Source organism: Vipera berus, assembly GCF_964194415.1.
Source record: "Vipera berus genome assembly, chromosome: 8".
Classification (NCBI taxonomy): domain Eukaryota; kingdom Metazoa; phylum Chordata; class Lepidosauria; order Squamata; family Viperidae; genus Vipera; species Vipera berus.
The window spans coordinates 25,134,665-25,149,924 of record NC_138211.1 but is presented as its reverse complement, the minus strand read 5'-3'; positions in this window follow the sequence as shown (position 1 = coordinate 25,149,924).

Genomic DNA, 15,260 nt, shown 5'->3' with positions numbered 1-15,260 from the left:
GTAGGCGCAGTAATAATTGGGCCAAACTAAGACCCTCAGATATAATCCTAACGGATTTTCAAAATGCTCACATTAAAGTTAAGGGAGAAGCTGCTTTGTTGGTTAAGTTTAAAGGGTTTTTGGGGCACGTGGATATAATAGTAGTAGGGGGCCGGAGAATGAGTCTCATTGGACTCGATTGGTTTGATGCCTTAGGTATTCAGATTACTGGCATAAACTGGGCACAAACTGCAGACCTCATGTCAGTGTGCGAGGAATATGCGGATGTTTTTGATTCAACCCTGGGAACATACACAGGCCCGCCTATCTCATTTAAGCTTGATCCCAACGTAGTTCCAATCAGGGTTAAGGCTCGTAGGGTCCCCTTTGCCTTAAAACATAAAATTGATTCCGAAATTGATAAGCTGGTAGAACAGGGTGTGTTACAGCCTGTCGATGGGGGGGGGGAGTAGGAAACTCCTATAGTCACCCCACTCAAAGCCAACGGGGAAGTTCGCATTTGTGCTGACTATAAATGCACACTAAATAAAGCCCTCAAGCAACACGCTTACCCGGTCCCAGCGGTCAACCATATTTTAGCCTCTTTGCAAGGGGGTACTATTTTTGCTAAACTTTTGCTAAACTTTTGCTAAACTAGTACAGGCCTATCAGCAATTACTGGTTAATGAGGCCACAGCCGTGGCTCAAATGATCGTGACTCACAGGGGGGCTTTCAAAGTTAAACGCTTACAGTTTGGAGTCAGTGTTGCACCGGGTATTTTTCAGGGAATCATGGAGCGTACACTCAAGGGTATACAGGGCGTCTGCCCTTATTTTGATGATGTTCTTATTGCAGGGGAATCCCCAGAAGTGTTGGCCAGTAGGCTCAAGGCTGTTTTGCAGAAGCTTCACGAAGCAGGCCTCAGATTAAAAAAGAACAAGTATAGTATTGGGGTTTCTTCAACAGAATTCCTGGGTTTCAGAATTGATGCTAACAGAATTCACCCCGCTGATTCTAAAGTGAAGGCCATTAAAATGGCTCCTAGGCCCAAATCAAAAGGAGAGCTACAAGCATTCTTGGGTCTCCTAAACTTCTATCACACATTTCTACCTCATAAGGCTGCAATAGCAGAGCCTCTCCACAGGCTTCTTGATAAGAAAGCTCCATGGAAATGGACTAACTTACATGAAAAAAGTTTCCAGGAATTAAAAGCACTATTGTCAGAAAAGTCCACTGTAACTCACTACAAAGAGTCTAAACCTGTATGTCTTGCATGTGATGCATCTCCCTGTGGGGTGGGGGCAGTTTTAAGTCACATAGGAAAAAATGGGAAACAGGTTCCTATAGCATTTTACTCAAGAACATTGTCTTCTGCTGAGCGCAGATTGACAAAGAGGCCCTAGCCATCGTTGCTGGAATAAAAAAATTCCATGACTATTTATATGGCAGGGATTTCATGGTCTACACTGACCACAAACCTCTGTTGGAACTTTTTACAATGGACAAACAAACCCCCCACATACTATCTCCAAGAATGTTGAGATGGTCTATTTTCCTATCTGCATACAATTTTAAATTAATTCACAAACCAGGCAAGGAAATGGGCCATGCTGATGGCCTCAGCAGCCTATCACTGCCACTAATGGATCCAGATCTGGCTCCTGCTACTAGAATATTGTCCATACAGGACATACCTGAGTTTCCCCTCCATGCAGGGGACATTGCTGCTGAAACTGCCACAGATAAAATACTTAGTAGAGTATTGTCATGGGTATACATGGGCTGGTTGGAAAAAAGTCCAGGCTCAGAATTTCAAAGCTATTTTGTCAGGAGGCATAAGTTATCTGCACATAAAGGGTGCATTTTATGGGGAAACAGAGTCTTAATTCCCACTTCCCTAAGAGACAGGGTTTTACAATCATTACATGAAGGCCATCCAGGCATTGTCAGAAAGAAAGCTTTAGCTAGAAGCTAGCTCTGGTGGCCTGGCCTTGATAAGGCCATTGAGGGTCAAGTCCATGGTTATACATGCCAGCAATCTAGGCTTGAAATGCCACAGGCCCCAGTTCACAGGTGGGAGGAAACGCACACTCCCTGGTCTAGGGTTCACATAGACTACGCTGGGCCCTTTCAGGGGCAGCTCTTCCTTATAGTAGTGGATAGCCACTCAAAATGGCTGGAAGTAGTTCCAGTTCCTAACATGACTACTGCTAGGACCATCCAGGTGCTGAGAAAACTTTTTGCCACACATGGGTTGCCAGATGTCTTAGTTTCAGACAATGGGGCCCAATTCACTGCTGCTGAATTTCAGGCCTTTCTTAGAGCTAATCTCATCAGACATGCAACATCTGCGCCTTTTCATCCATCTTCTAATGGTCAAGCTGAACGCATGATGAGGACAATGAAGGAAGCACTCAAGCGCATAGTTACAGGTGACTGGCATCACAGATTGGCAGATTTTTTACTCTACCAGCATTCTACGCCCTGCACTGCACAGGCAAAAGTCCTGCAGGACTATTTTGGGGGAGGCATTTGATTACTAAACTGGACAGATTGCATCCAGATAGAGTGGCAGCAGAAGCCTCTTGACCAAAACCCCCGAGGGGGCAGCACATGGGCGATTGGGTTTGGGCCAGGAACTATGGTCATGGGAATCTGTGGGTTCCTGGTCAAATCAGCAAAGCATCCGGACCCATACCTTATGAAGTGGGGTTGGAGGGAGGGCGAGTTGTCAGATGACACATTGATCAGCTCAGGAAATGGTTTCCAGAATGGCCACTAAGTGAGGACTGCATCATAGGTCCCTCCCAAGGTCCTCAAACTTGCGGCCAAGCCAGCCCTCACATGGACTACCAGGACTTCTCCTTCTTAACTGAGGGGGAACCAGAGGGAGAACTGGGGAGCTCTGGAGTGCAACATGGACCCCCTGTAGGAGCAAGCCAACAGAACTTCAGCAACCGCTGTGCCTACTCTACCGAACTGTCTGACTCTGGGGTGGGCCAACCTGGAGAGGCCAGCCAGAGTGCATCGAATCCCCTTGACTCAGGAGCACAAAGGGACACAAGTCTACCCCACCCACTGGGTAAGCTGGTAGACCACAAAGTGATGGGAACTCCGAGATGTTCCTCTAGGGCACACAAGCCTCCTTCATATTTTCCAGATTATGTTGTAAAATAAAGAGCTACTGTATATATTGTTGTAAATCCTGTTGCCACTAGACTACAGAAACTAGTGCTATGTTGTAACTGTCTAATAGTGCAAATGGTGAAGCCTGTTAATTGAGACGTTGTTTAATCTCATTGTAACCTACATTGCTTTTTTATTATTTTTATTATTATTATTATCACTTTACTTTAGTGTGTTGGATAATGAGTCTTGACAATTGTTGAGACTAATTGGTGTTATTATGGTCTGTTCTAAGAGGGGAGGGGTGTTATGTACTGGCTATCTCCAGGCGGCAATGGTTGATTCAAACCTATTGGCTGCCGCCTAAGGGCTAGACTATATATTGCAGCTAGTTGCAGACATTTTCCCAGTACAGTTCCAGCACGAAAGAAACAATGAGTTATCCTGTACTCTGTTCCGCGTCTTCATTCCTGCACCAAAGAACCCACTATTTAACAGGAACCTTTGGCCCTTGAGCCATGTGGAAGGGTACATGAGTCACAAGAAGGAAGGAAAACTCAGCCAGCAAATAAATGTGCCTCGTGTTTATTACAATTCCTACTAGTTTAACATGAGGCTTTTCCACCATAATGCTCCCTGAAAAAAAAAGGATATTCATTGTATTTTAGCCTAATCTGATTAAACTGACTAAGAGCATTAACATTGAACTGCCAGGAGCTAGAAACTATAGGCAAAGCACTTCAACATTTGGTTGGTAAATCTATTTCTGGAATATCCAAGGGACCTTGGGGCTAGGAAGAGCAATATACTGTAGTGCTAAAATAAAATAACATTTGTCATGTATTAGTTTAGCATGATGTATGAACCCAGATTGAAGTCTATGGTTTAGCATGATGTGTGAACAAAACCAATGATGTTTTTTCAGTAAACCACAGTAATAAACCTAGCATAATGTAACAATATAATATATATAATTTATATAAGTATATTATCTAATTATATTACGTATATATACTTTACAGAATATCAGAAATCAAAATCTAGTCATTGACAAACACTGTAAGAATTTTTAGCATAGATATAGCAATGGAATTTGGCCTAGAAATGTGCTACAGTAGCAATAAAATGGAGTAGAATCACAAATAACTATGGAATTGAAAAATTGAATGGCCAAAATATTAGGAATTGTCAGATGAAATAAAATATATGGGTATTTTACAGTTGAATAACATAGATGGACAAGTTAAAAATATGATTCATAAAGAATACATTCAAAGAGTGAGAAAATTGTTTACACCTGTGAAATCACCAGGCTTAGGGTCTATAAATTATTTAAATTGCAAGGATCAGATGGATTACCACACAGAATTCTGAAGGAGCTGCCAGACATGATTTCAGAAAGACTGAACTGTATCTTTCAAAGTTCTTGGAGCACCGGGAAACCACCAAAGGACTGGAAAAGAGCTGATGTGGTCCCCAACTTAAAAAAAAAGGGGGGGGGGAGGACCCAGGAAACTACAGATCAATCAGCCTGACATCAATACCTGGAAAGATCCTGGTAAAGATAATCAAGCAATGGATCTGCGAATACCTAGAAACAAGCAAAGCTATTACTAGAAGCCAACATATGTATGTCAAAAATAGATCATGCCAGAGAAAACGTATTGCATTCTTGGACAAAGTGACTAGATTAGTGAGCCACAGAAATGCTGTTGACATAGTTTACTTGGATTTCAGTAAGGCATTTGACGAAGTAGACCATAGCTATGTCTTGGTAAGCTATAAAAATGTGGGATATATAGCATCACCAGCACATGGATTTGTTACTGGTTGACCAACTACACTCAATGTGTAGTCCTTAATGGAACTACATCTACATAGAGTGAAGTAACCAGTGGGATACCCCACGGTTCTGTTTTAGGCCCGGTATTCTTCAGCTTCTTCATAAATGATTAAGATGAGGGGACAGAAGGAATATTTATCAAATTTGCCACAGGTGTATACTACTACAGGCCACCCAACCAAGCAGAAAAAAATAGACAAAATTTTTGCTAGTTAACTAATGTATGTGGGATACACACCACAGTAGTAATGGGGGACTTTAACTACCCTGGGAGACAAACTCTGCATCAAGTGGGAGATCGAACAGGTTTTTTATGAGCTTAGTTGACAACTTTATCACTCAAATGGTAAAGGAGGGAACTAGGGGGTCAGCTACTGGTATACTGGACTTAATTCTCAGTGAGATGAAATGATAGGGGGGATTGAAGTTATAGGAACCTGAGGGGAGAATGATCACATCATACTGGAATTTAATATAATGCAGACACAAGCAATAAAACAAAATCAAACTAGTGTCTTATATAATCAAGCAACAGATTTGCAAGCACCTAGAAACAAATGAAATTATAACCAGATGCCAACATGGGTTTGTCAAAAACAGATCATGCCAAAGAAATCTTATTTCATTGTTTGACAGAGTGGACCAGTATACCTAGTATCGGACATAGCATACCTAGATTTCAGAAAAGCATTTGCTTACTTCTTAGTAAATTAGAAAAATGTGAGATTGACAGCATCACCACTAGATCAATTTGTGACTGGTTAATAAATCACACTCAAATGTAGTCCTTAATGGAACTACATGTACATGGAAGGAAGCAGTGGGGTGCCATCTGGTTCTGTTTTAGGCCAAGTGCTCTTTCATGTTTCCATAAACGGTTTAGATGAGGGAATAGAGGGAAAACCCATCAAATTTGCAGATGACAACAAACTAGCAGGCATAGCCAACTCCCCAAAAAATAGGTTTAAGATCCAGTTGGAACTCGATAGACTTGTACACTGGGTCCTATCTAACAAAATGAAATTCAAGGTAGACAAAAGGAAAGTTTTACACTTAGGCAAGGAAAACCAAATGTACAGGTACAGACTAGGTGAAGTGTGGTTCAACAGCAGTAACTGAGAGAGGGATCTTGGAATCCTAGTGGATAATCATTTAAATGTGAGCCAGCAATGTGCTACAGCTGCCAAAATAGCCAATACAATTCTAGGCTGTTAATACACCAATAATACCACTGAACCAATTTTTTCAAAGTTCCTGCAGCACTGGGGAACCACCAGAGGACTGGTAGAGTGCTGAAGTGGTTATCAACTTCAAAAAGGGGGGGGGGGAAATGGATCCAGGAAATTTCATATTGATCCTGAAGATCCTGGAAAAGATAGTCAGGTAACAGATCTGCAAACACCTAGAAGCAAGCAAAGTTATAACCAATAGCCAACAAGGGCTTGTCAAAAACAGATCATGCCAAACAAATCTTATTTCATTCCTTGACAAAGCGACTAAATTAGTGAACTAGCGAAATGGTGGACTTCAGCAAAGCATTCGACAAAGTAGACGACAGCCTATTTGGTAAGCTAGAAAAATGTGGGATAGACAGCATCACCACCAGATGGATTTGTAACTGGCTGACAAACCACACTCAACAAGTAGTCCATCTACTTCTACATGGAGGGAAGTAAGCAGTGGGGAAGTACTGTCCCAGTACTCTTCAATATCTTCATACATGACTTGGATGAGGAACTAGAAGGAGAACTCATCAAATTTGCAAATACCTCTAAGCTGATAGGAATAGGCAACACCCCAGATGATAGCTCAAGAGCCAGATGGAGCTCAATAGACTTGAACACTGGGCCCTATCTAACAAAATGAAATTCAGTGTAGACAAAAGTAAGGTTTTATACATAGGCAAGAAACACCAGATATACAGGTACAGATTAGGTGAAACCTGGCTCAATAGCAGTAATTGTGAGAGGGATCTTATAGTCCTAGGGGAAAATCACTTAAATATAAGGACTGCGGCAGCAGTCAAAAAAGCCAATACACTCCTAAGTTGCATTACCAGAAGGATAGAATCAGCTTGACAATACCTGCAAAAATCCTGGAAAAGATAATCAAGCAGTGAATTTGTGAGCACCTAGAAATAATCACTAAATCTCTAGAAACCAACACAGACTGTTAAAAACAGATTATGCCAGACAAACCTAATAGCATTCTGTTACGAAGTGACCAAATTAGTGGACCAATGAAATATTGTGGGCATTGTTTACTTGGATGTCAAAAAGACATTTGACAAAATATACCATAGCCTACTTCTTGGTAAGATAGAACAATGTGGGATAGACAGCATCACCACCAGATGCATTTGTAACTGGCTGACCAACCACAATCAACATGTAGTCTTCAATGGAACTACATCTACATGGAGGGAAGCATGCAGTAGGGTACCACAAGGTTCTGTCTTAAAATTACTTTTCAAGTAAATGATCTAGATGAGGGGATAGAAGGAGAACTCATCAAATTTGCAGATGACACCAAGGTCGAGGGGGGGGGGAAACGGGACATGTTAGAATATAGGCTCAAGATTCAGAAGTATCTTGACGGTCTTGAATACTGGGCCCTATACAACAACATGCAATTCAGTGGTGAAAAAGTAAGGCAAGAAAAGCCAAGTGCAGAGATATTCAATAGGTGATACTTGGGTTCAACCACAGTAACTGTGTACAGGATCTGAGAGTCCTAGTGGACAATCATTTAAATATGAGCCTACAGCTGCCAAAAAAGCCAATGTGATCCTAGTTTGCATCAACAGAGGGACAGAATCAAGATTATATGAAGTATTAGTACCACTTTATTCTGCTATGGTAAGAGCCCACTTGGAATACTGCGTCCACTTTTGGTCACCACGATACGTTGAGATTCTAGAAAATTCTAGACTCTATATAGAGTCTCCTGCTTGAGCAGGGGGGTTGACTAGGAGACCTCCAAGTTCTCTTCCAACTCTTATTCTGTTTAGTAGCTGGTAGGGCTGTTTTGAATTAGATTCCAAAACGTTGCCTTGGAGCACTGAAGAAGGTAAATGTAGTTCCAGTTTGTAACTCTCTAAAACAACTATGTCTTTTTCTAAACTCAGAGGGCAGTCATGCAATCTTACACAAAGTGCAGCCATTGTAGTTAGTGGTGAATATTATGCATACAAACCATTGCATGTTGTTTAGTATCTACATGAGATCTCTGAAACAAAAAATGCAGGGAAGAGCAACAAAGATGATTAGGGGACTAGAGGCTAAAATAGTTGCAGGAATTGTGTATGTCTAGTTTAGTAAAAAGGTCTAGGGGAGACATGATTGCAGTCTTCCAAAATATGAGGGGCTATCACAGAAAGAAGGGGGTCAACTTGAGTGCAGGACAAGAAACAGATGGAAACCTATCAAGAAGAGATCTGACCTTGAACCAAGGAGAAATTTCCTGTAAGTGAGAAGAATTAATCAGTGGAACGACTTGCCTCCAGAAGTTGTAAGTGCACCATCACTAGAGATTTTTAAGAACAGTTTGCACAACTATTTGTCCAGAATGGTATAAACTATAAAGTATCCTTTCAAGGTCGTTTCCAACACTCTTATTCTGTATTCTGAGTATCACATTTATTAATTTTAAAATTCTCTCCCTTGTGAAATAGCAGTGGAGATGTTCCTCCTTTCTAATCAAGATTCATACGGTTATTAGCTGTTTCTACTTTGACTGAATATCTGCAAAAGAGTCAACAAAAATGTCAGCCACTGAAACCCTTAGAGAAGCAAAAGCAGACATTTAGAAAGAAAAGCAGGGGAAAGAAAATCTTTCCTTTCCTTTCCTTTCCTTTCCTTTCCTTTCCTTTCCTTTCCTTTCCTTTCCTTTCCTTTCCTTTCCTTTCCTTTCCTTTCCTTTCCTTTCCTTTCCTTTCCTTTCCTTCCCTTCCCTTCCCTTCCCTTCCCTTCCCTTCCCTTCCCTTCCCTTTCCCTCCCCTCCATTTCCATCTTGATTTTTTTGAGCCCTTCATAGAAGTCCCTCCAAAAAATAATATACTTTGGAACTTCCAGACTCCAAATTCCATGAAGAACTCATGGTGGTGCAGCAGCTAGAATGTGCAGTATTGCAGGATGACTCTGCCCACTGCCAGGAGTCGATCCTGACCAGCTCAAGGTTGACTCAGCTTTCCAGCCTTCCGAGGTCAGTAAAATGAGGACCCAGATTGTTGGGGGCAATATGCAAAAATAATGCTTCTACATTGTAAACTGCCCAGAGAGCGCTGTATAGTGCCATGGGGAGGTACAGGAGCCTAATATCATTGCTATTGCTAAGAAGGCAGAATCCTCCAAAGGACAAGGCATATGTACAGACTAGATCAGGGGTCAGCAACCTGAAACAGTGAAAGAGCCACTCGGAACCGGTTCCCTCACAAAAGGAAAAACTGGGAGCCGCAAAAAAAATGTGTACACATGTGCATACATGCGTTTGACTGAAGAGTGGAGCCAAGGAGAGATATGCACCTACCCTGCATATTTGAATTGATTGGTTGAACTTTTTTAGTCCCACTTTTTTTTTTGGACTGCACATGGCAGAGGACTGGGAGCCGCAGGAGACGGCTAAAAGAGCCGCATGCGGCTCCGGAGCCGCGGGTTGCAGACCTGTGGACTAGGTGCATACTAAGGTCATGGCATCTGCAAGATATGGTAAAAAAAAAGAGAGACAAGAATACAATGCCCGTATTACCAGTGTGGTTTTAATCATGGCCACCATCACTCTTTTGACCACATACACTGGACACCCTTGATAACATATATATGTAAATGTGCTCCATCTGTTCCTGAAATTGCTTCCTGTGCATTGCTGCTCGCATCTCTCTTGTCCTGCCCTCAGGAGATGCTTTCCTCTCCACTGAGCGACTCTTGACCACTTCTCCCCTTCATTCACATGACATGGCAAACCTGACTTCAGCTGAGGAGCCTTACACAGGCCTTGGCCATGTTACAGGCTTTCAATACTAGCAGTTTCTATATCATGTCACTTATGAATAGGCGTAGATAAACACGAACTGTATTTTAGCAACTCTGATGACGATCTGGTTTTTAATGTGCTGTAGCAATTACATCTACTGTAGATACTTCAAGTCAAATTAGAAAATTAACGAAACAGCTAAGATGGAAATCCGTTTTTTACTCTGTATTCATTTATAACTGTCAACTCTGGAAGACGCATTCTCATCAGTACATCCTTTTTATTAATCTCTTTTTCTTTTTTTGCATTCTGCTTATATTGTTTTAAATTTAAAAAGTCTGTTGGTTTTAAAGAACATTTGGGGATTACCTGAGTACCTGAAATCTCTGCTTAAATTCAAACACAGGAAACACATTCCTGGTATTACAATATGATTCAATAGGGATTCCAACTTGGGTTTAACTTAACTTAAGATTCTAATAAATCTTAAGATGCCTTTCCAAGCAAGATGCCAGCTTCTTCTGTATCCTTCTCCTACTTCTCAAAGTTTCCAACTCAAAGTTGGCAGCTCAGAGTTGGCAGCTTCCCAGAAGGTTCCCTTCAAGACTGTCTCTCTTCAACCCAGCACTTTCAGAAACACCCTTATTCCCAGAGCTCAGTCCATTTCCCCACCAATCCAGATTGCACTTTATGGCAAAAGAGGGCAAGCCTGACTGTGGCAGAGTCCCCTAGATTGCCATCCGTCTTACATGAACTGGAATGTCACCTAAGTGTCCCTCTTGTACACAAACAGTTAAATCACTTGCTAGAAGGGGCAACATTGGTTGCCCTGGTGCTGGGCTTCCCTTCAGAACTTCCTAAACTTTCAACAAACCTCAGACATGCATATATTGGAAATTCTCAAATGAAGGGGGGTTTTTTTGCCTGAAAATACATGGAATGGTTTCTTACCTGGAAATGTTTGGAGATTTTCCCCCATTTTTTTCTGGCTGAAGAGCTATTCACAGCACTACGCACAGCTTTTCTTAGCTCCAAAGACTAACACAAGCTGCAGCCACAAAAATAATCCCCACCTTCCGTTTAGTTGAATAACCAGATTATGAGGCGTATCAATCCTCTCCTTCACTCCCAGCCCTCATGACATAAAACTGCGAAATCAGTGTAGCTTCTGGGTTAAGAGGTGGGTCTGCTGGGGGTGCTCTGTGCGAAGGAGAGAGTGTGCAAGCACAGCCATGTTTGAAGAGGCATATTATCCTTTCCTAACCAGAGACTGTAGGGCTATCTACATTGCAAAGCCAGGCACACTGCCACAACAGTCTGATGATCAATTATTAAAGCACTGAACTAATTCAGTTCTTTTTTAATTTCAGGAACGTTAATCAAGTTGAGTCAACCCCTCCCTCCAACAGCATGGAACAACCACCAAACAACCACGATGCTAATATTCTTTTTTTAAATCTTTCTTGAACAGTATGGTGACAGCAATAGTTTTCCCTCAGAAAGATGAAACCAGGTTTCTAAGAGAGACAAGGTTTCTTGGCCAAGTGGCTGGTGTCTACTTGGTTTCAATAAAAATGATGTAGGAAGGGAGGCAGGCATTAGAGAGAAATGGTTGTGCAGGGCTTGGATTCTTTGCAAACAATAGAGGGCAAAGCCAAACAGCTAGCAATTTTCAGATGCACTCACCCATCCTGCAAGCTCTCTGATTCCTGCACATTGGCCTTTGGAAAGAAGAGGGGAAAGATCAGGAAGACTAGATCCCCTTCATCTCTTGAGGAAGGCAGGTAAGATTTTACACTTCATCCCCACTGTGTAACCAATAGCGTCCAGTTTATGCAAGCCCACTGGCTCTAAGCAGGGCACATTGTACCTTCTGAGGGGTTGGGAATTGCAAACCATGTCTGTGCATTTACGCACATGCAAAGATATTCAAATGCCAATGAACATGGGTTCGCAATACCTTCCCCTTCTCCAGAGCCTACCACCATGGCCACCCTCCCAGCTCTTCTTCTTCTTGCCTTTAAGGCAGCCACCAGCACTCTGCTGAACAGCTCTCACAGACCTCCTGCACAAACCATGTTTTGGCTCTTGCATTGCAAGGACTTCTGATGATGTGGCAAAAGCAGTTTTCAACCAGAGGGGATCACGAAAGACCCTGAAAAGCCGGGTGTGTTTCCAGGACCGTGGTTGCCTACTCTAGTCTGGACAGAATGGTGCTGAGAGGTAGGTCTGGCTCTGGAATCATCTTATGGGGTCATTTTCAAGAATAAGTGGAGTGTGGGACATCTTCCTCCAACGCTTTGCTTCTGATTGCTGGGGGAAGGACTTTCTCTCCTTTGGAAAAGGATGGGTTCAATTCTCACACAAAAGTGTTCCGTTCGGAAAAACGACTGAGGACCATGTCCCTGTTCACTCCTATGGCACAAAAATAAGCAGGCATATACATAGAATGAAGGCTACTGCTAAGCTTGTAAGCCGCCCTGAGTCTTCGGAAAAGGGCGGGATATAAATGGAATTAAAATAAATAAATAAATAAATAAATAAAAACACAGGACCCTGTGGCCAAAGGAAGCCCTCATTTTTAAGATTGGGCATCCCAACTAGCAAGTTCCAGAAGGCAGGGCAATGCCCCTCTGTGGAGAGGAGGAGGAGGAGCTAGGGGGTTTGCACAGTTCCTCAACTCCACTTAAGGATTGTGTAAAATCTCAGCAGCATGCCTCTCTGCGAACACCAGAGAAAGCAAGCAACTATTCTGGTATGCAGCCTATTAAGCTTTTATAAGTAGCTTATGAAGTAGGCTGAAGGGAACATTTCTGCTTTGGGATGCAGAAGAAAACCAGCCATTCCAAAAACAGTACTTCCTGCCACATCCTAGGCTGAGATCCAACAGTTAAAATGGCCATTTAAAGCAGCTCTTCATTTTTTTTTAAAAAAAATAGAAGTTGCTATCTCCACATGACCTTTGGACTCTAACCTTTGAGGCCATCTTCATCTTTTAGGTATCTTTAGCTAAGTGACTGTTTCTACAATGTTCTAAAAACTGTCCCCAGCTTTGAATATTGTAGGAGACAATCAGTAGAAGTTGATTTATCACTGACATATACTCCAGTCTTAATTCTTCATTAATTAATTCTAAAAGTAGCTGGGAATGTAATGGGCAATCAGAAAGCTTTGCGGAGTTGGTAGCAATGGTGCTCTACATCGGGCTGCCCTTGAAGAGCATTGGGAAGCTACAGCTGGTGCGGAGTGTGGCAGTATTGGGGGCCCCAAGGGTGGCCCCTGTGTCACCGCTGCTCCATGAGCTGCCCTGGCTGCCGGTTTGCTTCTAGTGCAATTCCAGGTGTTGGCGATCCCCTTTACAGCCCTTCATGGCAGGGGTCAGGCTATGTGAAGGACCCTCTCACCCCACTGGGAGTGGCCTGTACCACATGTGCCGCCAGAGGGGGAAGACCCCATTGGCTGGGGAATTCCGGCTGGTGGGGTGCAGGAGAAGAGCCATGTTGACTGCCCCCCCCCCGAGTGAGGTCTCGGGTCCAACCCTCCTGGCCTTCTGCAGGAGCCTGAAGACCTGGATCTGCCAGTTGGCCGGGGCTCCAATGAGGGGCATCACATTGGGGGGGAGGGTTGACAGGTTAACAATAGATCTCACTCCCCCCTCCTGCTGATTCTATTCCCTCCCTCCCCATCTTTTAGTTATATATAATATTTTGTATATTTATAGTATTTTGTATATATCGTCTATAGGTTTTGTATAGTTTCATCTGAGCTACCCAATATTACCTGTGGTAAGATAGATAGCCAATAAATTAGAGAGAGAGAGAGAGAGAGAGAGAGAGAGAGAGAGAGAGAGAGAGAGAGAGAGAGAGAGAGAGAGAGAGAGGATAGATAAATGCTGTGAAGCTCAATAAAGCTCATGCTAGAATGAATGAAATTTTAAAATTTGAATTTCCATTTCAGCTTGCAATAGTCTTATTAAATATTATTATGCCCTATATTCCTTCTGAAGTATTATGAATAAGACTTGGGTATGTTAATTATCATAAGAAAATTACAGTATATTAGTAGTTCTCAACCTTTTCCTCACCACAGACCCCCTTTAAATACCTTTTGTGGCCAGGGACCCTTCAAGATTTAAATCATAACATTTCTTCAAGCCTTCATAATGACATTGTGCCCCCCCAGGAGGTCTGCGAGCCACAGGTTGAGAACCACTGGAATATATGGTTCTTATTGAAAAGGTTATCTGATTCCTTCCATGGATTTTATCACTAAAATTGCTGGGTCAACTAACGAAGGACTCCAAGGCATGCAAAGTTCTTGGGTCACCAGAAATGGCTTCTTCTGGTTCAAACTGATTCCTGTCCTGTCTAGCTTTATGATGAATGTATCCTTAATTGTCCCATCAGTTCCTGTTTCCAGTTGGAGGGATGAATTTTAATTAATAGTTCCTCATGATTATTTTTCTCTTCTCTGATTTATAGCAGAAAATAAGGAAAGAAATATAAAGGCCAATTTGTTCACAGTAATGCAGTTCAAGCAAAACAGGAAGCAATTCAAAAAACCACAGAAAGGGATGGCAGAGGGGAGCTTTGTGGAAGGGAAACGGCTTTTTAGGAACTCTTGGCTGGGGTCAGGGGGGTGGGACAAGCCACACGTTCTAGAGAGCTACACAGAGCCACCACTGCAATTTATTTTTTAACTTGCTTTTTAAAAGATATACTTCTCGGCTATACTAACACAAAAAGCAAGAACTTTAAAAAAAGTAATCATTTTGTAGATAGTGACTGATTTGAATTTGATTAGACCTTTGCTATATAGGTGGTGATGCAATTCAACCAATTTTTATAAATGTCTTAAACCTGCCACTTGCTCCGGGTTAGAAAACATACAAAGGTAGATTACCCAATTTAACAATCGTTCGAAGTTATGTCAATGCTGAAAAAGTAACTTTGTGACCAGTTCTTGTGACCATCACAGCAACCTGCAGTCATGGGATCATCATTTTGCCCCTCACAACTGGCCTTTGATAAGCAAAAATCAAAGGAGAAGCTGCAATAAAATCCCAAGTCAAGACCACTTGTTGTCTCACTCGACTATCTGCAGAGACATGCTTTTAATGACCAAGTGGGAAGTGAAGCTGTACATCTGTTGTGGTTCTAAGTCTGTTGTGTTATGTTTAGCATGTCATGTGATTGCTGAGTACTGACTGTATACTGTATTCTGTACCTTTGTATACTGTTATATTGCTGGTAAGAATTCAGTTGACCAGTGGATGGTGTCAAAGAGACATAGAAATCTTTGGTTCATTGCTGCTATTCTGTCGTGGTAGAGCACCCTCAC